General features: G+C 56.4%; 2 long non-coding RNA genes and 1 pseudogene across 3 annotated transcripts; all 3 read right to left on the reverse strand.

The window, feature by feature from the left end:
• Window positions 1-5,468: 5,468 nt before the first annotated feature.
• On the reverse strand, window positions 5,469-6,606 carry LOC139441150 (uncharacterized). The gene is made up of 2 exons (XR_011651564.1): window positions 6,297-6,606; window positions 5,469-5,643 (listed from the first exon to the last, which is right to left on the reverse strand). It is a non-coding gene; the product is annotated as an uncharacterized lncRNA (long non-coding RNA).
• A 4,355-nt stretch (window positions 6,607-10,961) lies between these two features.
• Window positions 10,962-11,187, reverse strand: LOC112316602 (U4 spliceosomal RNA; annotated as a pseudogene).
• Window positions 11,188-21,845: 10,658 nt separating this feature from the next.
• Window positions 21,846-25,557, reverse strand: LOC123477978 (uncharacterized). 2 transcript variants are annotated; one of them, XR_011650405.1, is made up of 3 exons: window positions 25,127-25,557; window positions 23,810-23,932; window positions 21,846-22,905 (listed from the first exon to the last, which is right to left on the reverse strand). It is a non-coding gene; the product is annotated as an uncharacterized lncRNA (long non-coding RNA). The 2 variants fall into 2 exon arrangements; XR_006653067.3 differs by lacking the exon at window positions 23,810-23,932.
• Window positions 25,558-26,954: the final 1,397 nt, after the last annotated feature.

The following is a 26,954-nucleotide window of genomic DNA, read 5'->3' on the forward strand; positions in this document are numbered from 1 at the left end:
AGCCACCACCAGCCAGGGCACCAATTTGTACTTCTGAATCCCCTCACCTTCCATGGAGTCCTGAACCCCCTCCCGTCTGGCACCCATCAGTGTTCTCTATTTCTCCGAGGCTGGTGCAGACCTTTCACTACGTCCTGTGAATTGTACTCGGTCAGCCCTCCGTCCTCTCTGCCTCGGCTTCAGCTCCGGCCCTTCCCCCACTGCTGCTGCTTTTTTCCAGAAACAGCTGCGTGTCTGGGCTTGTCCAACAGTCAGCTGGGTTTCCAGACACAGACAGCAGCCCCGCCCCCACCCCAGTCTGACCCCATCGCTGAGGTTTGGAAGGTGGTGGTGTCCCCCATTAAACAGGTGCCTGAAACTGACACCCACAGAGGGAGGCGTGACTGTAATCCCCCAGACCCCCACAGGCAGCACCAGCCCAGGGCTCTAAGGTCCCACCTCGGTCCCCTGACCTGACTCTCCCACCTGCCTGCGACCATAACCCAATGATCTACTATTATAAGTGAGTTGGGTGGACCAGCCAAGCAGGGCTGGGGCTGGGGCAGGGCGTGGGGATTCTGGTCTGGGCACTTCTGGGCACTTCAGCCCTCATCCCAGGGGGAAGGCGGCGACTTACTTGGGGTGATTTTTGGAGGGAAGACACTTGAGGCCACGGTTGTTGAGGCTGAAGGAGCACCAGGTGCCCGCTGAGCTGAGCGGCTGGGAGGGCTTGCCAGCCAGCCCTACACCACCTCCAAAGGTGATCTCGGCCGTCTCCCACCTCTGTGCAGGGCTGCTGCTAGACAAACCCGCCTGCCGGCTGGGGCCTTCTGTGGTGAGACCTTGAGCTTGGCTCCAATCCTCAGTTTCTCTGCCCCACAGATGCAGGCAAAAGGGGTAATGGGAGAATGGTGGGGAGGCCTGATGGAGCCCAGACAGGGAGCTCCCAGTTCCCCACAGAAGGCACCTCCCAGGAGGGTGGGCTTCTCCGTGCAGGGCCTGCTTCTCCTTTGTTGAAAGGGTTGATGAGCGAGCCTGACCATTCTGGGAAACCTGCCCCAGGCTGGGTGGGGCAGAAACACCAAGATCATCGCAGAAAATTCTCACGTGGTGGTCACAGTACGTGCTTACTCCACCTCCGCCCACCAGCTAGGTGTGTCGGGCCAAGGAGAGGCCTCAGGAGGGAAAGGTCCCTTGCCAGCTGGAGCATGAGCTAGCCACAGTCCAGGGCTCTCCACGGGCATCGCTTCCCTTGATCCTTCAGGCAGCTGTGAGGCATGGGTTCCCCCTGGACCGATGGTTCATGGACCGGGTCTCTCCACCTCGGCCTGACTGGGTTTTGTGTAGTCTGTGCTGTGCATGGAGGGTATTTAGCAACATCCTCACCCCGCCCCCCCACTAAATGCCAATAGGACACCCATACCCCTTGCCCCAGTTTTAACAACGAAAAATGTCTCCAGGCGCCGCGAAATGTCCTGAGGAGTAACACCGGCCGTATTTGAGAACTGCTGTCTTAGAAAACAGATGTCCAAGGACCTGGATTAGCTGTTTTTCTTGCTGCTGCCTCTTTGTAGGGAAACGTCCCCTTTGAAAATCTGTTCTCAGGGCAAGCCTCCCACCTGCCATTGAGCACCAGGTGTTCATTCAGAGTCACTGCTGGGAACATCTGCTTACAGGGAACACAGGCCCGGAAGGGGAGCCGCTAAGTCAGCAGCCCTCAGCCTCCTGACCCCCACGCAATGCCAGTGGGGCCTGGAGGTGGGGTGCGTGTGCTCTGGCAGAGAGATGTGAGTGAGGGTGGGGCTGTTGGGGGAGGAGGTGCCTGCCCTTTTTGGACATCTGACGTGTGGCCATGCCCCTGAGTGCCCAGCAGCCCCAAGGCGGGCGACGGTGCCATGCCAATGTGCTGAACTTCCGTCATCACCTTGCAGGTGGGTCACACCCTGACTCATGGCCACCGGACGTGACCGTCAGTTGTCTCATCCCAGATGTTTACGGTGATGCTGGGCGACCTCAACATTCACCCCGACATACCAGCGGCTCCAGGAGCCAGCGGGGTGGGCCCAGTGAACTCGAGAGGTGGCCTTTGGTTCTGGGTTCTAGAACGTGATGATGGGGCAGTGGTGGAGGAGCTTCAGCTCCCGGAACTTCTGCTTTTCCCTGCTCTGGAGCACGTTGTAAAGAGACTCGGAACTCGGTGCCAGCTGTGAGCTCTCATGCCGGCCCTCCGGGCCGCGTCCCCAGTCCGTGAGGTGGAGAGATGGAGGGCACGGGCTGGAGGGTTTCTAATAATGCACACACACCGAGTATCTCCTGTGTGACACAGCTTTTCCATCCGTGTAGTTCACGCAATGTTCTGTGAGATAGGAACTGTATTTATGATCTTCATTTTACAACTGAGGAAGCTGAGCTCAGAGAAGTTAATTAACTTGCCCAAGGTCACACAGCCAGTAAGTGGAGGGGGCCATTCAAGCACCCAGGTCTGACCCAAAGGCGCTGCTGAGGACGGCAGTAGCTCAGGTGAGAAGCCAGCTGACTGGGGCAGTGGCATGAGTACCAGGGAAAGCGATGGGAGGGCGACCTGCAGAGCAGGGAGGAGCGGGACCAGGCACCTACGACACTGTGGGGAGGAGCTGACAACTCATAGGCTTGGAGCCCAGGGATTGGGAGGGGGCGCTATTAATAGAAATAGGGAAGTCTAGAGGAGGAGCAGGTTTAGGGCGAGAAGAAGACAAGTGCATTCTTAGACCTGTTGAAATTGATTTGCTACTAGTGGGACATGTAGGCCAAGATCCAGTTCAATTAGGAAAATTCAGCACATAAAAAAGTACCTCCAACTGCCAACAACCGCCTCACCGAAATCAAATCCCCAAACCTGGCCCTGTGCTAAAGCCGCAGGGCTGGGTCCGCAGCAGCCAGAGTCCGGGCCCAAGTTCAAGTCTGCCACTGACCGCTGGGGGGCACCACTGATGCACAGAACTCTGTGCAGCTGCCCCGAGGGTGCCTGCCGTTGGGTAGACCTAGGGGGACACAGCGGGTTGTACAGAGCCCGACTACCCGCTGGCAAGGCGGGCAGAGGTCTCTAACTCCCTTTTTTAGGGAAGGGAGGAAGGAGTTCTCACCACCCGCTGAGCGGCTGATCCCCGCCCTCAGGTACCGGCAACGCCATTTCAAAGGGGTTTCTGGTGACCTGGGAACCGGGAGGAGGGAGAGGGAGTGGAGCACCCTTTCCGGAGTGTGCGTTGGGGACCAGCCTGGGGGACACCTCCGTGTCCAGGGCACTGGAGGCTGGCGACCTACGGTGGCTGGCGGAACCTGGGGAAAAAAGATCCCAGCTGTTCCAAACTGTGCGTCTCCCCTGACATTTGCGTCAGCAGCTCTGCCCTTTGACTTTTAATTCCTGGGAGTGGAGGGTGGAGGCGACCTTGGCAATCAGGACTCATTATTTGCAATTCGATTCAACCAGCAGTTATTGGGGTTAGGCCTGGCCGCCCGCCCTCCTCACCACCTCCCACACGCCAGGCTTAGGGCCTGGGTCTTGCTGGGAAGAACAGGGCAAGAGTGGTTCCACCTGGGAGACACCTGGGTCCTTTCTGCTCCCGATCTCTGGAGCATCCCGAGGAAACTGGCACTTATAAAAGTGCTCTGAGACCTCCAGAAAGACGGGGTGTTGCCAGGCTCTCACCCAGTTCAGGCCTGGTGCCCCCTCAAGCCAGCATCCAGCTCCATCATGGCCTGTGGGGACATGGGTGCAGCCAGGCCAGGAGGTGCTGGCCTCCCAGCCACCAGGTTCAGAAGGGATGGGGGCGGGTTAGGCACGGAGAAGCCAGCCGGGCACCACAGGCCCCGTTCCTCATCGGTGTCCCATGTCCCTCTATATTTGGCGTTGGCCACACCAACGTGTTCTAACAGCGGGGCAGGCAGGCAGCCTGACCTATGATGTCTCCTCTAGGGCCTGGGCTATTTTGGAACCAGCCTTGAGGGCTTTGGGGAAGGCAAGGGGAGGTGTGAGGGAACATTTCCTCCTGGCACCCGGTCAGAGGAGAGGCTGAGGGGGTGTGGCTGGAGACTGGGCCCTGAGGCCTTTCTCAAAGTCCCCGGTAAGGTTCCTCCGTGTTCCTTCTGCTCAGGTTTCCTGGGGATGCCTGGGCTCTGGGGCTGGGGGGCGGGAACCTCACCCCTTCTTCCCCTGGGTTTTTCCAGCTACTCAGATATCATGCCTCAGCTAAAAACAGCCCCTTCCCTGCCAGGTGCCCCTTGAGAACGAGGAGCGGGCCGGCGGTTCCCAGTCTTTCGATTTCTCGGGTCACTACCATTTGTACAAAAACAACTTAGGATCTGACATTGTCGCCAGTTTTTCGTTTTGCTGAGTTAAGGACATTGAAAGGAAGTGTCAAAGGAAAGGCCCTTTTAAACACACGTGTGTGCGCACACACACGGTTGAAAATACACAGCCGTGGGGAGCACAGTTCTGATCGCAGTTCTGGCTTTATGACAACCTCACTGTGTTGTTTGCTTGTTTGGTTGGTTTTTTGCCACAAGCCCATGAGAACACGGCAAAAGCTGGCCCTGGGTTCCCCATCAATGGGCTCGTGTTCCAGGAACTGCTGGTCCCGTCCACTCCTCTGCTGGGCCCAAGGCCAAGGGCAGCCAGTGGGGGACCCCTCCCCAGCCCTTTCTGTCCAGTTTGCTCATGCAGCAGCCACTTCTGCCTCTTTACCTCTTCCCAGCCACCCCACCCCCACTATTTGCAGGATGGGAGGGTGGGGAGTGGTCTTCTCACTGCTCCCAGGTGAACACGGCAGGGAGTCTGGTCACACTGCTGACCCACAGGGCTCCTTTGGGAAGGGCTGCTGCTGGGGAGGGGCGTCCGGACAGGGGCTGAGGACCTGGGACCACCTCCGGGCCCAGTGATCTGAGGCTAGCCCAGCACTCCCTCCCTCCCCAAGCTTCAGTGTCTGGTTCTATGAAATGGGCGCGTTGGCTCCTCATCAAAGGGCTCGGGGGAGGATGAGACGGGGGAGGTTGTGAAAGTGCTTTGTGAAATATAAAGCTTAGGCAGGGGTAGTTATTATTACCAGTATTATAGGAAACTAGTAAACGGCCGAAGAAAGGGCACCCCAAGAGCTGATCTCAGCTTCTGGGTGAAGACAGTGCTCATAGTCACCCCGGGTCCTTGACCTTGGGTCCTCTCCAAATGCACAAGGGGCGAAGCAAACCTGATCCCTGCTAGTCAGGGCGGCCGGGCCTGGACCAGAGCGTTTCGCCACAGATCGGGCCCAGTCGCTGGCTTGCGTTTGGAGAAAGGGTCTGACATTGGTCAAGGCTCCTGCTGCCTTGTCCCAGCCCCTTGTGGCAGCGTCTTTAATGTCCACCTCGCCACACGTTGTAGAGAAGTGCATGGAAGGCCCCCCTGCCAACCCGAGAAGGAGGCCCTTTTGGGTGGGAAGAGGAGCGTCAGCTCTAAGGATCCAGACAAATCCAGTGTCTCCACTTCAAGGCATTCAGAGGAGCAATTTTTAAGAATGGCCCACCACTCGTCCCCTGTCGCTGCGGGCGGAGCGGGAAGCACACAACCCGCATTTGCAGGCCAGGTCCACCACTTGCTCTAGCTGTGTGGCTTCAGACACATCCTTCTGCCTCTCTGAGCCTCAGTTTACTCATCTGCAAAATAGGGAGAAGAGTCCTTACCTCACGGGGTCACTGTGAGCTCACATGGGATCACTTGTGAAAGATCCTGGAGAGTGCCCAGTGACCCGCAAACCAGGGGAACCCCCAGAAATGGGAGTCTGTGGCTGTACTGCTTCCCCGCCCAGAGTGGGTCCCCAGGCCTTGCCCCCAACAGGGGCCAGCGGGGAAGGTTTCCCTGCCCCAGCCAGGCCCTGGCTCCCTCCCCCTGCCCCCAGCTGCTCAGCAGCCAACTGTCATGAAGTCATTGCCACCTTCCCTGGCCTACACCTCCCCCCCGCCCCCCAGGCCCTGTGCTGACATGCCATTTGGCAAAGAGGTTGGAAAAGCCGCTGACTCTTCCAGAGCCGGAGTTCATTGACTAGTCAGGGCCCATCGGCCACACACTGACCATGTGACTGGAGGGGTTTGCAGAGCGAACCTTCAGGCTCTCTGAAGCCCCTCCTCCAACACACACACACACCCCTCCGTAAACACACCTGGACCTATACATGTATGGCTCCCCCCCCACACACACAGTCCACACTTGTATGCACACTACCTCCTTTCTCTGCAACATTAACAGTCCTACGTACGCACCAAGATACACACTCCCTCCCGGGTACGTGATGCTTTACCCAGCCACCTACCCGCAAGGGCCCACTCTTCCCCGTACGTGGCTACGAGCACATCCTGGCGCTTGCGCAAGCACACGTGTGCCCGGCGCTTCCTCACCCACTGGCGTGCGCTGTTGGCCGCCCCCGGCGAGCCATCCACGCTCAGCTGCAGCCACTCCTGACCCACCCCCGGCCTGTGCCCCTGGAGCTCTAGGGCTGAGACAGACTTGGAGTGTGGGCAGGTCTCCGAGTCCCCACACCAGTGTCGCAGAGCTGAGATCACCCCAGCCAACCCCTTCATTCTTATAGGCGGAAACTGTGGCCCTGAGAGGTCAAGGGGATGGTCACGTCACACAGCTGAAGTTCTCCCAGGCGCTTCATTCAAAGTGTCTGAGAGCTTGGCAGAAAAGGAAGGAAGCGTCCAGACCCCTCCCTCCCTCGCTGCTGCCCTCTTCAAACCGCCTAAATGCCTAACTCCGTTCCTCCCTGCACCGGGCAGAACCGGCCCTCAGCCGGTCCCAGTTGCAGGCTTCCTCCAGGATGACTGCCAAGATTGGGTGCCGCGTGAGGCTTTCATGGTCTGCCCTGGTGCAAGGTCATTGGAAGCTGCAGGGGCGGACACCCACCGCTGGGACAAAAGCCTTCATGGGCTTGGGATGTTAACCCTCAGTGGGTCTCGGCTGCCCACAGCGAATACTCAGCCCAAGGCTGCGGTCCTACAACAGCGCCCTCCGCCTGGCCCCTTGCTTCCTACCTCTCAGTCTGCCTCCCAGGACTCAAGACCCTCGGCCTCTGCCTAGAATGTGGTTCCATCCAGGGACCCCAGGCTCCTGGGACTGACTCTGTCCCCGAGACTGTCTGTTTACAAAGGTAAAGATTTCTGCCTGGAAGGGCGCCTGGCACCTAGTAGGTGCTCAGCAAAACATGTTGGATGAATGAATGGGCCCATCCCCCCTCGCCAGCCTCCTTTTATAATGGCTCGTCTGGGACATAATCAGGAATTCTGGCTTCCATCCGTCAGGAGCTAGGAATCCGCCATAGGTGGCTGTGTGACCTTGGACCAGTCACTCCCCCTGTGAGCTTCAGCTGCCACCCAGGTAGGAGAGGCCGAGCTGGGGAGAATGCAGTGTGTCCTGTGTGATTCCTGGGACCATGCCTGAGGGTGAGGGCATGCAGTCTCCAGCACTGCCCCCTCCCTGCTGGCTTTGAAGAGGACACCCGTGTGGGCAGACCCAGGCTGGGGAGCCCTGCATCGTAAACATAACTTCCTGCCACAAAAGACCAACGTTTTCAACCTGGGAAGCAACTGAACAAGAGTAGTTCTCACACCTTCCCCCAAACCACACCCACCTCCCCCAACTCCCACGTGGCTGGGTCCACCCGAGGGAGCCACAGGGTGCTGCCTCTGGGTCAACATCCTGCTTCCTGCAGGGCCCTGCAGTGAGGCCAGTGAGGAGGGCACACAGAGAGCTGTTTGTTCGCTGTGGGTGGTGAGATGCTAATCACAGCGGATCGCTGGGCCCAGCTGAAGGTCAGGAGGTAAGGCGACCCGAGGTTATAAATAACCTCGCTGTGCTCAGCCGGCAGGCAGAGGGCAGCGCTGGAACCGCCCCTCAACGGCCAGGGTAGGATGGATTACTACCCTCCCAGTCCCAGTCTGCTGCAACCTGAACCCCCGGAGCCCCGGCACCGTGACCTCTGGGGGAGGGGTGCAAGGTCAGAGGAGGCCCCTGGGCTTCCCTTGCCGCCAGTGGAGGAGAAGCAGGTGCCCCTGTTCCCTGCCTTCTGCTGGGGTGGGTGGGGGTGGGAAGGTGAAGTACAGACAGCCCCACCTGCCATCCCCCTCTCCCCTCGCAGGGGACCGGGAGTGCTGAGAGGCTTCAGGCCCAAGGACCCCAGACACCTGCATTCTTCCTTCCTTTGGACGTTAGAAAGAGGTGGATTTAACCTGCTCCAGGATGCTTTTTCCCCCTCTTAAGTATTTTATTGGAGTTAAATATGCACACAGAAAACTGTGTAAATCAAAGAGTACAGCTGGATGGATTGGCACAGGCTGGGCCGGCCCACGGAGCCAGCACCCAGGTCAAAACATGGCACCTCACTGGCACCCAGAGAGCCTGGACGACACCTTCCCTTAGGATCGCCTGAGCTAACCTCTCTCCTGACCCCTAACCTCATAGGCTGCTCCCCCTCCCCCGCCTGCTTCCAGCCTGTACCGGTGGAGCTGCACGCCTGTGCTCTCCTGTGTGTCTGCTTCATTTTACTCGATATTGTGTTTGTGAGATTCACTCATATGGGGGCCGGCTGTCATCGCCGGTACCTCGCCATCGTGTGGCTCTGCCGTAACGCTGTCCCCATTCCCCCGTGGACGGATACTGAGGGAGCTTCCAGGTCCTAGCCATCATGATTGGCGCCACTGGGGAGGTTCTAGTTCCTGTCTGTTGTGCATACAAGGACCCGGTCCTGTAGGGTCCCTTTATTCGGAAGGGACTGCGGGCCTGGGGTGTGCATCTGTTCCACTTTGGGAGATACAGGAAGTATTTCTCTGTGATCAACATTTTAATAAGAATGATTTTTCAAGGAAAGTTTTTGCTTTTCATTCTAAAAAATGAGGGCTGTGCGTTATTTTTAAGAATTGAAAAATATGGAAAGAAAAAACAATCACTCCGAGTTACTACTTGGAGTCCCCCAGTCAACCAAACGGTCAGTGGACGTGTCCCGAGAGCCTCTTCCGTGTCAGGCCCTGGACCCAGACCCAGGTCCTCCATCAGGGAGTCTTTCTAGGGTCTGGGGCCAGGTCAGCGGTGGTAGTACCAGGGGAGAGACGGAGGGGCCTCGGCACCCTTCCTGACCTTCCTCGCCGACCCCTCACCCACAGCAACCACTCCCATAAATCCAAACAGCCCGCAGGCTTGCCACGCACCCAGGACTGAAGACCGAGGAGGCCCAGGCCTCCGGCCAGCCAGGGTGCACTCTGAGGACTCACAATGGGAGGGATCAGGATGGCAATGCCACCATTCACTGTCATCACGCAGAGGACAGCTGGAGGCGGGAGGGGTGGGTGCTGGACGCAGTGGGGAGGCTGCAGGTGTTGGGGCTGACCCAAGAGCAGCTCCAGAGGAAGGAAAACCTGGCAGGTACGGCTGGGGCGGCGTGGGGCCAGGCAGGCACCGCTGGACTTTGTGCTGTAGCCCGAGGACCACAGGCAGGGGTTAAGCAGAGAGCAGGTTAGGTGTCCTCGTCAGCAAGGTCTCTCTGGATCCCTGCGCAAACCGGCTCACAGTAAGACAAGAGCGAAGACCAGAGACCTGGGGCACCTTGAGCCGATAAGAAGGGGGGCAGTGGGATGGGAGAACAGGGGGACTAAGGAGATGTTTAGGAGGTGTCCTGGAGGGAGCTGCGCCTGGCCAGCTCTGGGGCGTGGGGAGCAGGAGGCTCCAGGAAGATGTGAGGTTTCAGCCTTATAGAGGGAAGTTGCAGATTTGGGGGAAGCTGCAATCCGTTCTGTGGGGTTTTGATGGATTTCCTTTCCATCTTTAGCAGGATCCACTCAGGTCTAAAAACTTGTGAGAGCCAAGTCGACTGGACCTGAGAAGGGTGGTCTGAGCCGGTCCTAGGGAACTCTCGGAGGTGAAAGAGGGTCATTCATTCACTGGACAAAAAAATTGGAGGGCGGGGCTTGTCAAAGGGCCACTGGAGACAAGTGAACGAGCTCATGACAGCCAAAGCTGAAATAATTTGAGCAACAGAAAAAAGCATCATTGGATTATAACCCAAATGTAAAATAAATATCCACGAGTCTGTTATAAAACAGTGATGGGCTAAATAAACGGGGGAGAAGAGACAAGCCTTTTTTTTAAAGATGTTATTTATTTTCAGAGAGAGGGGAAGGGAGGGAGGAAGAGAGGGAGAGGAACGTGGATGTGTGAGAGAGACATCACTCCATCGCCTCCCCTCGCACGCCCCCAACCAGGTCCGGCCTGCAACCTAGGCTCATACCCCGACAGGGAATCCAACTCATGACCCCTTGGCTTGCGGGATGACAGCCAACCCACGGAGCCACACCGGTCAGGGCGAGACAACTGTTTTGTGCAGAAGACTTGCAAATAATGTGTGTATTTTGTGCAGATACTTTATCCTAGATGGGGGGAGGAGCATAGCTCTCACCCTTCAAGCGTGGGCTGCCGGAGGACTTCCTCCCCAGGAGGGCCGTATGTAGAGGGGGCAGGGGAAGACTAACTTTACCGTGGAGACACCTGACAGATACTAATTCATTCAGGTGACCAAGGCCAACACCGACAGGCATATATCATGTTGATGGTATGTACCCTTGACATATGATACATGATGCAAATGTGATTTCGCTCCCGGAAACCCATAGCCCTTGTCTGACTGTGAGAACACCATGTGGCAAATTCCAGCGCAAAGCACCTGACCAGGGCTCCTCGGGGCTGCCAAGGTCATCAAAAGCAAGTCTGAGAAGCCTTCACGGACAGGAGCCCGAGAAGACAAGAGCTAAGTAGGACGTGGTGTCCAGAACGGGATTCTGGACCAGAAAAAGGAAATTAGGTAAATGAAGGGAATCTGAATAAAGTATAGACTAGAGTTAATAATCATGTATCAGTATTGGTTTATTAATCATAAAAATGTGCCGTTATAATATAGGATGTCAGGAACAGGAGAAACTGTGGCTCTAAAACTTCTCTAAAAAAGTCTATTAAAAATTACAGCCACTGCAACTCCCCATAATCCCTTTTCCGTTGTGCTTCTCATCATTTAGCACACTCTGCATTGAACTTGGTACTGTCTGTGGACACGCCAGCATATAAGACCCCTGAGGGTTTTGCATCTTTACTGTTTCAATTAGCAGTAATCACACCTCGGATAAACCTCATTGGCTACGATACTGCCACTGCGCAAAGCTTGCCTCTTCGCTGTTATACCTCCAGCGCCTAGAACGGTATGACAAATAGTAGGTGCTCAATAAATATTTGTCAAATGATACATTTGTAAAGATAGTCATTGTTAGTTTTTCCAGTTTTTCTCCTCTGCCTAAATGCATTCATTACTTTTTTAAATAAACACAAGCTTATACTGTTTCACTTATTTGTTATCTTCACTTGAGAGCTCCTGATTATTTTTCCATGTTATTATTCTTTGACAACATCATTTAAAGAAGGTGCTGACGTCTGCAAGCCTAGCATGAACCAAATGGTTGGGACTCAAGAGGCGAAGGTTCTGGGGCTCCTCTGTCTCTCTGTCAGTCTGCCACACTGCCATGTGGGCAGGAAGGATGGCACTGTGCCAGGGCCGCCCTCTGACATCAGATCTGCGGGCACTGGATCCTGCCTGGTGGTGAACTGGGTGCGTCAGAACCCAGGGATTAAATAGCTTTTGAAATCCACCAGCTTGTTTGCCACCAGCCAGAGGGCGGGGGCACATGCCCAGACCTTCTGCCAGCTCAGGCATGGTGGAAAACACCACCCGAGCACACGTTTGGGAGAGCCACAGCCCAGACCCCAGGCTGATGGTCAGGGCCCAAAGTGCTCTGGAGACCTGAGCTCCTCACAGGGGTACGGACGCGGGCCTGGGCAGTCAGACCCTCATCCGGGCACCAGGGTGGGGGCTGGGGAACCTGGCCTGCTGGGCAATTTTCCTGGTGGGAAGGGGGGCAGCTGGGGCAGGCTTCTGGGGAACCCAGTCTGTTGGAGGAGGGAACACTGGTGTGTGTTGGGGTGGGGGTAGGGGGTGAGGAGTAAGAGGCATCCTTCCTCTGCACCCAGAGGCCATCTGTTTTAAAATCCAGCCACTTGTCGTTCCTCCTTCCTGGTAGCAATTCAGAACCACCCAGACTCTGCTAGACATGTGAGTGCTAAAGATAAAAATACTCAAAGGACACAGGCCTTCTGTGAACCGTTTGCTGAATGTGCTTTAGGAGTCCTTCCGCGTCCCTCTCAGCTGCCTGTTCGCTGCACGACCCCTGGCCCTACTCACAAGAAGAAGCAGGAACCTCTGATTGCCTTAGACACCGCTGAGTGTGTGAGGGCATGAGAGTGTGGACGCAGGCGTGTTCTCTGTGGCATGCCCGTGTGTGTTCCAGCGGCCGGCATCTGTACTCACCGGCACGCATGCCCCAGTGTGTATACACGAGTGAGTGTTGGTGTGTGGGATGCTGTGCTCTTGTGTGAGTGTGTGTGCATATGTGCACCTCTGTGGGTGTTTTTGTGTCTCTCATATGCTTGCCTCTTTGTGGGCGAGTCCCTGTGGCTTTGCTTGGGCACGTGCGTTTCAGTGGCTGTGTGCCTGGACGTGTGCCTGGACGTGTTCCTGGACGTGTGCCTGGACGTGGGCATGGATGTGGGCATGGACGTGTGCCTGGACATGGGCATGGATGTGGGCATGGACGTGGGCCTGGACATGGGCATGGATGTGGGCATGGACGTGGGCATGGACGTGGGCCTGGACGTGGGCCTGGACATGGGCATGGACGTGGGAATGGACGTGGGAATGGACATGTGCCTGGACGTGGGCCTGGACGTGGGCATGGATGTGGGCATGGACGTGGGCATGGATGTGGGCATGGACGTGGGCCTGGACGTGGGCCTGGACATGGGCATGGATGTGGGCCTGGACGTGGGCCTGGACGTGGGCATGGATGTGTGCCTGGACGTGGGCATGGACGTGGGCATGGATGTGTGCCTGGACATGGGCATGGATGTGGGCATGGACGTGTGCCTGGACGTGGGCATGGACGTGTGCCTGGACGTGGGCCTGGACGTGGGCCTGGACGTGGCCTGGACGTGGGCATGGACATGTGCCTGGACGTGTGCCTGGATGTGGGCATGGACGTGGGAATGGACATGTGCCTGGACATGGGCATGGACGTGGGCATGGACGTGGGCATGGATGTGGGCATGGACATGGGCATAGACGTGGGCCTGGACGTGGGCCTGGACGTGGGCATAGACGTGGGCCTGGACGTGGGCATGGACGTGGGCCTGGACGTGGGCATGGACGTGGGCATAGACGTGGGCCTGGACGTGGGCATGGACGTGGGCCTGGACGTGGGCATGGACGTGTGCCTGGACGTGGGCCTGGACATGGGCATGGACGTGGGCATAGACGTGGGCCTGGACGTGGGCCTGGACGTGGGCATAGACGTGGGCCTGGACGTGGGCATGGACGTGGGCATAGACGTGGGCCTGGACGTGGGCATGGACGTGTGCTCTTCTGCACAGTGAGCCCACTTGAATGTGAGTTGGTTGGTCTGAGTGTGCGTGAGCGGATGTGCTCATGTGCGGAGCTGTGGGGCTGCTCAGGTGCGCAGGTGTGCATTCTGCGTGAGTACCCACGGATGTGAGCTTGTGTGTGTCCTTGGCATGTGCCCACATGTGCACGTGCCCAGGGCTCAAGCTCTGGGAAAAGAGACCGGCGTGGGCTGCATGCAGGTGCGCTGGCACGCACACCTCAGGGGCAGGACAGTTTTTAATCTCTCACAGACGAGGTGGCCCCTGCTTTTCTCATACCTCCCTCTACTTAACCCTCCTCCTCCTCCTCAGTTTCCCAAAACTGCCCGGGACAGCCCTGCACCGGCCACCCCCACGCCTGTCTCCCACCCTCACTGGTGCATCAGTGTGGAGTCTCTGAGCCCGAGGGAGGCCCTGACCAGAGAGGGCCCCTGAGCCGTGTATTTTTGGTAAAAGCCGCGTTCGGTATTCCCGTGTGGAGAATCTCCGTGTACCTGAGCGTAGCAAAGGCCTGGAGAATCCCCAAAGTGAAGAGCCTGATTAAGTTGGTTCCACATGAGGTTTCCTGGGATTATTGGAACCTGATCTGAATTGGTTCCCTGAACCAGCGCACACTGCCGGCTCCCTTCTGTGTGCGCACAGCCCCCTTGCTGCTTCTGTGGCCACCGGGTAGACCCTTCCAAATGTCCAGTTGATGGGCACTGTGTGGACACAGCCTGGGCCTGTTAGAGGAGTAGGTACACTTCCTCCAACACTTCCTGGGAGCCTTGGCCTTGCCCACAGGGGACACTTCTGCAGAAGTGGCTGAGGCCTTGCCTTCGGAGCCTACGGCCAGACTGTGGCACCTCCTTCCACCTGGCCCTGGCCTGACCCCCAGGGCAGAGGAAGCCAGGGGTGGGCATAAGGGAGACTCAGCCTCCGGAGCCAACCCTCTGTGACGAGAAGCCCCTCAGCCTTCTCCCTGCCAGGTCAGGAGCCCATCCCTTCCTTCGCCCCAAGACTTCGGGCAGCCAGACTTCTAAGCACAGTGGTGAGCACCTTGAAGCCCTGGTGGGGGAGCGCGGGGTGGGGGGGAGGGAGAGCAGAAGCTGCTTTCCAGCCAGTCCCACCCCTGATTGCTTCCAGAGAATTAGTGTCAGGGAGGCTTCTGGCAACACTAAAAACCGATATTTAAAATTCTGCAACTGTGTGTACCAGTCACAATACAGAAGTAGAGTAAAACCCAAAAGCCTCTTTCTCTCCGTGCCAGAGGCAACCGTGTTAGCAGTTCAATGTACCATCCGTTCTCACGCTGACGGATTTTTAAAAACACATGTAGAACCATACTCTGTATTTTTCTGTGCCTTGCTTTCTTTAAGATTTAATTTAATTTGATCTGCGTCAATACATCTTCATCTGCCCCTCTACTTTTTTTTAATCAGCTACACAATATCCCTGAGTGTCAAGGTCCCCCTCATGTATTTGACACCTCCCCACTGGTAGACATGCTGTTTCCCATTTCTCGCTATCCCAGAAAAATCAATGGTGCCACAGACACCTTCCCACATATCTGTGGGTGGGGCCCCGGCGGCAAAGATGGGCTCCTGCACCTGGCGCGCAGGAATCAGAGCGTGAGAATAAAGACCAGGGAGGAGGCTGAGGTTCTGAGAGGACCCCTGCGGCTGCCTCCACAGCATCCCCTGTGTCTGCGGCTCTCCCTTCGTGCTCCCCGGGGTCGTTGTGGGCCGTCCGGGCTCGGGCTCGGGGCTGTGGGGCCCAGCCTCTCCCGCCTGCGGCCCTGCCTGAGTGGCTGCAGAGCTGCCACCGCTTCCGAGGAACTAAAAAAAAAAAAAAGAAGAAGTAGAAAAGAAAAGAAAGAAAAAAAGGCGCGCGACCCTGGTGCTGCCGTTTTTATTTCTTGTGCCTGGAGCCCTGAATATAGACTTAATCACCCCCCGGTAACCGCAGCCCTAATATTTTTGGTTGCATAAGCAAACTAAATTAGAAATCTGGAGCGCGTTCAAGACCTTTGGATGTGAGCGCGGGGGACCAAGGGAGAGACAGATGGGGATTAGGCGAGTTGAGCATCAGGAGAATAATTTCCTCTTTTAATTTGGGTTCCATCGACGAGGAAAGCTGCATTAGCGGCCCAGTTACATAACCCGGCTCACGTCCGTGGCGCAGCGAGCCGATCAGGGCCTCTGCCTTTGCGCCGCCTGCCGGGCCCCGGGCGCCCCGCCACGCCAGCCTCGCCGGGAGAGGTGGGCGCTATTGTTGGCTTTCTGAACACCCGAGCCCTCTGAGAGCTCGAGTCGTCCCAGGCCACTCAGCTCAGAACTTGCACTCAGGATTTGAACTAGGTTTGCCTGGAAAGAGGCTCTCTGTCCATGTCATTGAGCAGAACGGGCTTATCCCGCATCCCTGTAGGCCTGGGGAGCACTGGACACAGCCCGGGAATGGCCCTTGCAGGATGGCGTGGCGCACCAGAACACCGGCGACCCCCAGCATGTTCGACAAGGAGGAGAATGGGCAGGGGAACTACACAGCGCGAGAACTCGGAGATATTCGGCGGCAGTGCCGAAAGACTGGGGCGAGCTGTCCGTTCAGATGTGAAATGAAGTGAAACGATAACCCGGACACAGAATTAAGTGAAAAGGGCAAGATGCAGAACAACGTGAACAATGTGGCCTCATTTATGTTAAAAGTAAAAACAAGCCACAGATGCCCAGACAAGCTCTCTCTTTCTGCATCTGTAATGTACGCAATAGTAGTAGATGCTTTTAAAGGAGCCACGGGGTGATCACTGCCCTGATTGGGACGGTCCCCTTTGGAGGGAGGCAGAGAGTAAAGGAAGGTCAAGGGAAACTCACATCTGCTCTGTATACTCCTGCACTATTTGAGTTTCTCACACCAGAAGGTACTTGTGTCATTAGGAAACAAACCGCAAAGGCAGGAAGGCTGGGGGCAGACTTGGAGGTGGAGGCTGGACTCCGCCCCTGGCCGCCTCCTCAGAAGGCCAGTTCGGAAGGGGCGTGCCCAAGGTTGCAGCAGGAAGGGTCTTAGAGAGTAAGTGTCCCAACACCCTCTTATCTGAATGGGGAACTGAAGCCCAGGACCAGAGAGGCATGGGCCCGAACCTCCCACACCAGCTGGCAGCTGGCAGCAGGCAGCGGGGGCAGGAGCTGTGGGTGAGTCGCCTGTGGTTCTTTCACCACCAGGCTGCTGTGCCCCGCCAGTTCTGAGTTACGCTGGTGGTGTCACAGTGGCACAGAAGAGGGGGGCAGGAAGGGAAGACCTAGGTACTCAATGGGGCAGAGTAGGTGGGAGGCAATTTGGCATCTGTTCATCCAACAAACGTGTTGAGGGCTAGGGTGGATTTAAGGAGACCCCCATGCATGTCTGCAAATTCTTCAACATTCTTCCCATTGAAGAGTGGGGCCTCTGTCCCCGGCCCTTGAATCTGGGCTGACCTTAAGGACACAGCTGTAACCCGTGGAATGCAGTGGAGGTGACACTGCCTGACATCCAAGGCTGGATCAGAAAAGGCCAGGCAGCTTTCTTCTGGCTCTGTTTGGGTGCTCGCTGTGGGGGACGCCAGGCTACGGAAGAAGTCTGACTACCCAGAAGCTGCCCTGCTGGAGAAGCCAACGTGTAGCACTTGACTCCAAAGACCCGGCAGGCCTCCAGCCAAGCGCCAGCATCCACGGCAGCCACGTACACGGGCCACCGTGTGCACGCAGCTCAGACCAGCTGTCGGAGGACTGCAGCCCGTGGCAGACCCCTCCCTGCCCGAGACCTTTGCCAATTCCAGACCCACAAAACCATGAGCAAAATAGAATAGCAAGTTTAAGCCTCTAAATTGTAGGGTGATTTGTTAGGAAGCAATCGTGTCTGAAAAGGGGGTTACTCTAAGCCAGGCATCACACACAGAGGAGTAGAATGATGAATAAGCACGGTCTCTGCCCCCAATAAACTAACAACTTAATGGCGAAGCTGGACACACAAGCAGATAATTATAATATAATGTGGTAAGCACAACCATGGAGTCATGCCCCCGTAATGTAGGGGCAGAACTGGAGTCTGTAATCTGGTCTGGGTGGGGTCTGAAAAGATTTCCTGGAGGAGGTGACATTGAACCGGCTTTGGAAGGTGAGTAAGGGCTGCCCAGGTAAGAGATGAGGTGTGAAGGAAAGGTGGTCCTGGCAGAAGAGTAGTACCAGTAAGGCCCAGGGGTAAGAAACAGAATGATGTCATTTGGGGGTCTCCTTTTGAAGCAGGAGACCAAGAGGGAAGGAAATGAGGCTGGGCAGGCATCAGAGACCCCTGATCACGGAGCCTTGAAGGACAGGAGAGCAATTGGGAGCCACACTGAAGGTGGAGGGGGGAGGTGGAGTCTCCAGGGACAGAAGCCAGGAGGATGGGGAAGAGGAGGGGGAGATGGGAGGTGGATAGATCAGTGAGGAGGCAGAAACCTAGGAAGGAAAATTGGGGCGATCTCAAAAAAGGATGGGAGGGCTGAGATGTGAGAAACATTTAGGAAATAAGTTGTCAGGCCCAGGTGCCTGGCTTGGAATGTCAGGAGCAGCTAGCTCCTGGTGTCTATCTGGGGTGGCGGGGAGGTGGTGGTAGCAGCTTAGAGAGCCCTGGAGAATGAGTGGATGTGGTTTGGCCTTTCTACAGCATTATAGCAGGTCCACGTGGAGATGCCCAGCAGCTCATTCAATGTTTAATCTAAAACCTAGGGAGGAGGTGTGGTAATCACAGATACTCTGTAAAATGTGTCAGGTGAATGAATGAGTGAATGAATGCATGTGTACCAAGTCATCACTAGGTCCCTTCGTTCAGCTGAGGTGGTGAGGGATGTGGTACGGGCCCTGGAGGCTGGCTCTACTGCTCCAATTGGCTGGGCAGCGGTGGGTGGCAGCCAAGTGCGGTGAAGGCCTGAGGAGCCTTGCTCAAAGTTCCTGGAATGTGTCCCAACAGGTGGGCCGTGGGAAAAGGCAAGGAGGAAAGCACAGAAGTCAAGGGACCCAGGTAGGTTCCGATCCAAGGAACATTAACATCAGCAAACAGTTGACTGGGTTTCAAAGATGCAGGTATGGACGTACGGCTTGCACAGGACAGCTTCCCTGCGACCCTCAGAGACCAACCGCCTGGCAGGCCCCGATCCCGGGAGCCTGAGGAGGTTGTCTGTGTAATCCAAGGAACCCTTCTGACCCCGGAACCTTCAGCATGTCTGGGGGCTCTTCCCGTGAACCCCAGTGGTTCTCAGTGGAGGCAGGACCCGCGAATCCCCTGGGAGCTCTGACAATCCTAATGACCAGGCTGTAACCCGGAGGGTGAAATCCTGGGAGGCGGCCTGGGCACCAGCATTTTAAAAAGCTCCTCAGGTAATCCTCACTGGCACCAGCAGCATCAACACCACGGGTAGCTTGTTAGAAATGCAAATCTCAGACGCCACCCTTGACCAGCTGAATCAGCACCTCGGGAGGGGGAGGGGAGGCGGGAACCCAGCAATCTGTGGTTTAACCAACCCTCTGGGCGATTCTCCTCGATAAACTTTGGAGGCTCATCATTTCAGACTGAGGAGGTGTGAGGCACAGGTGGTGCCCGTCAGTAATTTGACACATCTGAAAACAACCAGCTTAACAAGACATATTTTCTTTAAAGACAATTTTTGGAAAAAAAAACATCTTACTCTCGTTGATTAATCTCCCAGGTTCAGGGAACGCTACAGGTTGAGGTATTCTCCCTTATTCAATCAGAAACCATCCCCACTCTGACCCAGGAATTGCTGAACAACCCCTTCTTTACAATCTGGGGCCTGAAGCCCTCCTTGTTCCCCAGCGCAAGGCTGGCGCCTAGTAGGTGCTCACTAAGCGGAAGTTTCTTCCCTTCCCTTTTTCCTTTGGAATTTATAGAGCATACGTCCTCCTGCTGTTTTGATTTGTATTGAAATCAGTTGCACAGCCCAAGTGCCCTGCGTGGGGGTGGCCAGCTGGCCAGGGATTATGAAATGCTGGGTCTTATCCAGTCGGGGCTGGTTGTCCTTTAAAACCTCTGCTGAGGCATCTAAAGGGAAGTGTATGGAGTGGGAGGCAAATCACATGGATGATTTTATTACATCTCCTCAAAGTGACCTGTTCTATTTCCTTGATTCTGTGACACAAGAGACTTACCAAGAGTTTTGTGGGGGGTTTTGTTTGTTTGGGGGGGTTGGTGAGCAAACAAAATACAGGCACATTATGGGCATACATCAATTATAAAATGCATTTTTTTTTATTTATTTTTTAAATCCTCACCCCAGGGCATTCTTTCATTGCTTTTGAGAAAGAGAGGAAGGAACAGAGAGAAATATCGGTTGGTTGTCTCCCGTATGCACCCAGCCCAGGGATCAAACCTGAAACCTAGGTATGTGTCCTGACCGGGAATCAAACCCACAGCCTCTAAGCTATGGGACGATGCTCCATGCTCCAACCAACTGAGCCACAGCAGCCAGGGCAAAATGCATTGTGTTTTAGGAATGTGAAAAATGTGTATTTGTCTTAGAGGCAACGAAACAGAATTTTCCTATGAACAATGATTGGAAGGACTCATGAGGAGATGCAACCCGAGCGTGCTTGTGGGTTACAGGCTGTGTTTTGCTCTTTCGGAGTTCCCGCCTTGGGTATGAACGTGGGGTTCGTGTAATGATTACAAAATAAAATACACCAAGGGAAAGTAATCCCACTAGCCACAGTAGCCACAAAGTCTCCTGGGGGAGATGTGATAAGACTCAGCCTCTGGGAAAGCTGCTATAACATGGTCCTACCTCTTGGGACTGGCAGTGCCCGCGCCACCTCTGACAAGTCACTCTGGGCCTCCGCTTCTCCACTGGCAATATTAATCATGACCTGCTCTGCCTGAGCTGGTTCACGGTTGGTGAGAGAACGAAATGCAGGGGCTATTGACGGAAAGAGCAGATGGAAATCCTAATCTACTTAGTTTGGGAAGGGGGCGTTTCTGGCCCCCCACCCAGAATCCCCAGCCCACAGCCCTGGTGGACCCTCTCTCTGCAACGCCGAGCACAGCTGACACCTTCTGCTTCCAGAGAAGCCTCACCTTATTGGCTGGCACAAACTCAATGCCTTACTGTTGCCAAAATCTCAAATTCACAGGTGCCTGGAAATGCAGTCCGCACAGGACACACTGGTGTGACCCAGGGGCAGTCAAGGGGCCCGAGATTCTCCCCACTGATGTCTTCCCTTTTGTAGGAAACCATTTTCCAGCACAGGCCCGATAAAATGCAAAGGTGTTATTTTAGTAAGATCAACACTAAGATTTAGAACATATGTTACAGCCCACAGATCGTCTCGGCCTTCACAGGGCTTTTGAAATGTTTGAACTTCCCACAAAACAGCCATAATCCTTTTCATTCCTGTGGCCACTGTTCAGGGTGTGGTGGGTCTGGACGTGGCAGCTTCAGCAGGGGCTGCTAGGGCCCCAGGGCACACAGGGAGGGATTGCAGAGAGCCGGGCTTTGCCCGGCTTCCGCAGTGGGCTTCCTGCTGCAGCCTCTGTTGGGGAATTTAGGGACCAGAGAAAGCTTCTCACCCAGATTATAAAGGCGAGGACGTTTTACACCTCCAAAGTCAGAGCGGGGAGTGTTTCCAACCCAAAAAGGGAGAGGAGCCAGCTTGTGCCTTCCCCCATGCATTCAGCATGTTTACTGAGTAACTGCTTTGTGCCAGGTGCCCTCTAGGGGTCCGTGGACCAGTTGTCTCATTTAATTCCCCCAACAGCCTGTGCAAGCAGTATTATTGTCCCTATTGACAGATGACTAAACTGAGGCTGGGGGGGGCCAGGTCACAGCAGTGCTCCTCCTCTTTAGGGAAGCTGTACCCCCATTTCTCCCCTCTGGTCCCCGAGGCTGGCCGGGCCAGGGAGAAGGTTGGAGGCCTGTGGTGGGAGTTGCCCACTCATTGCCCTCTGGTGCCTGGGCTGTTTTGCACCCTGGGGTTGGGGTCAAAGTCTCCGAGCGCCCCTTGGCCAGGGCTCTGAGCCCAGAGTGTCACTCACCGGCAGGGTGGGGCTGGAGGACTGCATGGACTTGTCTGGGCATGCCCCAGGCAGGAGAAGGGACAGCCGAGTGGACTGGCTGTTCTCCAGGCCCAGAGCCTCTCCGTGGGGTGCCTTTTAAGAAGCTCCCAAGAAACACTCATGTTTATTGAGGCTCCTCTGCTTACAAAACTTGTATCTCAGAGGAGGAGGTACAGAAAATATGGCAAAGGTATTTAAAAGTCACCCATGACGCCACCAGCTGGAGAGGACCACTGTTAGTTAGGGAAGTGTACTTTCTTAGGCTCCCAAAGTGATGTTAGATGTAAGTTACAACCAGATTTTATTCTTCTCTGGGGGCAGGGATCACAGGTATCTTGTGTTCTTTTTTTATCCCTCTCCATCTTTTTTGGCTTGTTTGGAGACTTTTTTTTTTTTAATCTTTTCTAGTGTGTAGCACAGACTTCAGGAAATACTTGTTCAATGAAAGAATGGCAGGCAGAGCCCAGGAACAGTTGGGGCCAGAGCCCCGGCTGGCTTTAGGCGCACCCAGCTCGGGACTGAGAAGTCCCATCGCCATTCACTGTCCAGTTCCTGGAATCCCTGGCATGTATTCAGCTCATATCCAACATCACTGGTGTTTGTTGACCTTGACTTTGAATAGGCAGGAGATGCAGGTGCAAAAGTCGAGCCCCGGCCCTGGGACTGTCATGCCCACTGGGGTCTCAGTCTCCTCCTGGAGTTCCAAGCAGAATAGAACCCCAGACGAAAGGGGGGAGGGCCCCCACCTTGAGTACTCTCAGAGGTTGTAGAGGGGACAGAGCTGAAGGAACCAGTCTTCAAAGACAGCAGGAGGGGTGGGGGTCAGACACCGGGAAGCTGTCAGCTGGAAGAACTAGAGGCTCTGAGACGCCAGCAAAGGTCACAGAGTTTCTCTTCCTGGAGACTTCCAAGGAGGTGGGGGACATCTCTGCTCAGTGGGTCAGCAGCCCCCACATCCTGGCAGGGGGAGGGACCAGGGACATCAGGAACCCTTCAAGAGAGCAAGGAGGCTGGGGCGGGCAGTGCATAGGGAGGGTGGGCAGGAGGGCTGAGTGGGGAAAGGGCATGGTTTTCCTCACTAGGCAGGGCTCACCCTGCCTGCGGGAGGGGCCCGCCGTGTGGGTCTGCCTTGGCTCACCCCCCTGAGATCCAGGAGCTAGTGGGAGGCTTTGGACGGAGCTGGCCCACTTCACAAAGGTGCTTCAGGATTCTTCCTGGAAAACCAGCAGGAGGAGGAAGCTGATGAAGCCAGGCTGCCGGCCAGTGCCACTGGCCTCCGCCAATAGGAGGCCTCAGACCCTGGGTTTGGACCCAGACTGCCACGTCCACCTGGGTGACTGCGAACAAGCACAGATTTAACCTCGCCGAGTTTTCGTGTCTTCCACTGTGAAATGGGGTAAAACAACAACAACAAACCCAAACAGGTCTCCTCTGCTCACCTTCCCCCCTCAGGGTCGCAAGATAAATTAGGCAGTGGGGCCTGACATATCTAGATGTTCAATAAACCTCATTCCCCCCAGTGATGGTTCTCAGAATGGACTGCACACCCGAGCTGCCCTGGAGACGTGGCTAAGCCACCGTTCTTCCCCAGCCCCTTCCAAGCAGGTCTGCGGTGGGCCTAGATTTGCCTTTTTACAAGACCCAGATGTTTTAGAGGTGGTAGAACCCCAACACAGAACTAAAAATGTTAAAGGGTTGTTTCCAAGCAGGGGTCCTGAGCAGAGGGATGTGGGGTCTCCTCACCTCCCCAACCTCAAGGCCTCGGCCACCAGCTCAGGGGACCTGGCCTGGGCCCCTCCTCCCCAGAGCAAGCCAGGGCCTTGTTGTGAGCTGCTGGTTGCTGGGATGCAATGTGGGCTTTGGTCTGCCTTCCCCACCCCTTGCCAACCCGCCCAGCAGGCCCCACTGCCTTGGCAACACATTGCAAAGTCCACACAAAGGGAAACTGCAAGGGGAGGCTGGTCCTGCCTACGCTGGGAAGGAGTTTCCATGGCAATGCTGACATCACTAGGCTGGGGCTATGCAGAGTCAAGCCCTGAATGGAGGTGCCTGGGTGTTTGCACTGCAGCCTCAGGAGGAGGGTAACCCAGGGGCTCTGCTTGCCGCCTGGGGTGGCCTCCCCTAGTCCCAAGCCCCATGCAAATCTGGGTTCAAAACCCAGCCCTGCCCCTGACTCACCAGGTGACTCTAAGCAAGCAATGGGGCTGAGACTGTCTATAAAGTAGAGCTAAGGATACTTGCCTTGCAGACAGAGTGAAACAAAGTCACAGATGTACCTATTCCCATGGTGAGTGCAACTTCAGGTTGCTTCCAGGGCAGCCCCCTGACTGCTGGGACCCCTTGACCCGGGATCCAGGAGAGGAGCTGGGAATTGGGGAGGAGAGGGCAGTTATCCATCCACTCCCCCTGGGCGAAGGTAGGGTGAGGCGCTGCCATCCGGTGAGGAGAGTCACAGAATGGGGCAACTGTAGGGCCTGGCTAGTGGCTCAGGGGTGCTCTGGTTTCATGCCCTGGGTTTGCTGACGAGGATTCAGGGGCCCAGGGAGCCAGTGTGACTGGCCCAGTCATACCCTGCATTATGATGGAGCTGGGATGTTGACAAGGGATCCCTATGCCCAGTGGGGAGCCCTGGGGTGGAGCCACCTCTGTTCTTCATACAGTGGGAGTCACTCTTAACTGCTGCAGGAAAACAACCATCAGAAGCACAAGGTGGGAAAGGGTGTGACCTTCTGAGATCAGTGGAGCTTAGGTTGGAGACACCCAGGTGTGCTGGGTGGGGGTGGGGGGAGGAGCTGAGAAAGGCCACACCAGCTTCCTCTTTGCTGCCTCCTTCCTGGAGGCTCTTCTCAGGGGCTGGGCGGCTTGTTCAGGTTTCCTCAGCCGTTTCCTTTCCCAAGCTCTGGCTAAGGGGCTTGTTCTGGTCTCCAGCAGTGCCCCCAGCCCACCCCACACACATGGTGAGGGCTTCCCCGGGCCTCCCTGGGCCTCCGCCATGGCCAAAGGCAACTCTAAGAGGCCTCAGGCCCCTCAGAGCTTGCTGCCCATCCGGCACATCTCTCCACCCCCTCCAGCCTGTTTGTTCCCCGACATCTGAAGGAACTGCTAAGGCCTCTTCTACCCACAGAGGCTCAGCCTATGCTCTGGCCCCCCATTCTACCAAACTGGGCTCAGCTTTCACCCAGATACTCACACCCAGCCTCCCTCTAGCCCAGGAGACCTCTTGAGGGTCCTCAGCTCCCTTTGGGGGAGGGCAGACTCCCCACCATGCCTGAGTCCCACGTCAACCTCTTGGGGGGGCTCCTGTGAGCTCTAGACAGCCATTCAGACCTCAGTGAGCTGCCCTCAGGTCGGGAAGGCTGCAGCCCCTCTTCTATCTCCTCCCCCTCCTCCTCCTTCTCTTTCTCCTCCTCCTGGGGGGGTGGGGCCTGCTACTGGGGAGGGGAGGGCGGTGCTGCCCAGCAGCCTTGCCAGGAGCTCAGGAAGAGAAGGAAACTCTTCGGGTCCCTGCGCGAGGCCCCTCGGTCCCTGCAGCCCCGGGGAGCAGGGGGAGGAGCTTACCTCATACAAGCCCTGGCCGGCCTGGGGTCCCCACAGACACTTCACCCTCGGTGGCCTTGAACTAACTTGTGTTCACCAGGCTATAGCCTTCTGCTCAGTTGGGCTGCAACCTGCCACTGTTTGTCTGCAAACCGGTTCTGTAGGAGCGGCTGCAGTCCCGTGTCCTGGGGGTGGCGGAGTCACCCACCAGGGTGCCCTTGAGGAGGCAGGCATGTGGGAATAGGAGGTCTGGAAGGTGTGGGGGGAAGGACCGCCCTTCTGAGGTAGAAGTCCAAGGCCCCCGGAGCAGAACGTGGTGCCTGCCTGAGACACATTCTCTCCCGCAGGAGAGCGCCCCAGTTTCTTACGTAGTTGCCCGACCCCGTCCAAGGATAGTGGTTGGGACTCCGAAACACCTTTCCCAGTCTGGCTGTCCCTCAGGGAGGGAGGAACTGGTCAAAGGTTGGGAGCACCTGGCAGGAGGATCTCTCCCTCCTCACCAGGTGACTGGCTTTCCTTTGGCCTCCTCCCCACGGGAGGGCAGGCCCCACTGTCGGGGCCTGAGGCCTAGTGTCCTTGTCCCAGAACACACTGGGGTGGAGCACAGCTCACTGGCCACCTGCTCCGTCTTACTGAGGCTCCCAGAGCTGGCTGAAGGATCATCCCAGCTGGCCCAGGCCTTTTGACACTCTGGGGGCTCAATTCTTGACTCTGGCTTGAGCATGCTCAACTGAACCAGGCACTCGTTTACAGGAAGGTTTTGCAGGAAAAGAAGTCAGCCTCAGGGTGGGGAGCACCCCAGCTGCGGCCTGCCGAGGGCTGCTGTCCTTGGCCCTCTCTCCCCATGACCCTGGCTGCCACCGCCCACTGACTGTGCAAATTCCTCCTTAGAGCACCTCTGGCCCCGGCGCAGCGTCCAGCAGCCCCGGTGGAGCAGGAGCCAGCTGCTGAGGGTGAGGACACTGTGCTTTCCCCTGGGGCCCTGGGTCCTCCCTCTCCAACTGCCTGTCCACTCCAAGACAAACCCCTGTGGGTCCTCAGCCCTCCTCAGCCCTGCGCTCAGACCAGAAACACGGCCTCCCAGGGTCCTCTCCCGGGACATTTGAGCAGCTCTGTCGCAAGCTTGGAAGCCACAGACGAGCCCATGTCTGGGCTGGCGTCCAGAGGCCTGGCCTCCCTCAGGCTGACCAGCTCCGACACTTTCAATGAGGGCCTAATCTCGCTGACTCAGTTGCCTTGTCTGTGAAACTGGCCCTGCTTACAAAGAAGGCCGTTGTGGGGGGCAGATGAGATCCCACGTGCCCAGCTCTGTCACAGGCAAAAGTGCTAAACAAAGGGAGCAGAGGGGCCCCCACCCCCGATAACACAATTGAGGGGATCGAAGGCCAACAAGGACATCTGACTCAGCTGGAAATACCAGAGATTGGGAGGTAAAGCCTCTCCATGCCCCCCATCCCCCAGCCCATCCTGCTCTGCCTTTCTGGCTCGGCCACATCGAGCCAGGTCTGTGTTAGGCCAGGAAGGCCAGTGACTCACAGTGAGGTCACTCCTCTTGGCCTCTGTGGCTTGTCCTGTGAAATGGGTGCAGAGGTTCTTGGTTAAGCAACGTCCCAATGAAAGGCCCCTGATGGCTGTGAAACTCTGTTATTACCATCTCCACCCCCCTCACTGTTACTCATCTGCCTGGAAGATGTCAGAAAGGGGGAGATGCCGGAAAAAAAGACAGAATAAAGGAAAGAAGCTTCCTTCACAGTCCGGCACCCCAAGCTAGCTGAGTCTCACACTGGCTGGTCATCCGAGCTGGTGGCCCCTTCTCTGTCACTTTTCACACACGGCCAAGGGCAAGTTA

Source organism: Desmodus rotundus, chromosome 9 (assembly GCF_022682495.2).
Source record: "Desmodus rotundus isolate HL8 chromosome 9, HLdesRot8A.1, whole genome shotgun sequence".
NCBI classification, from domain to species: domain Eukaryota; kingdom Metazoa; phylum Chordata; class Mammalia; order Chiroptera; family Phyllostomidae; genus Desmodus; species Desmodus rotundus.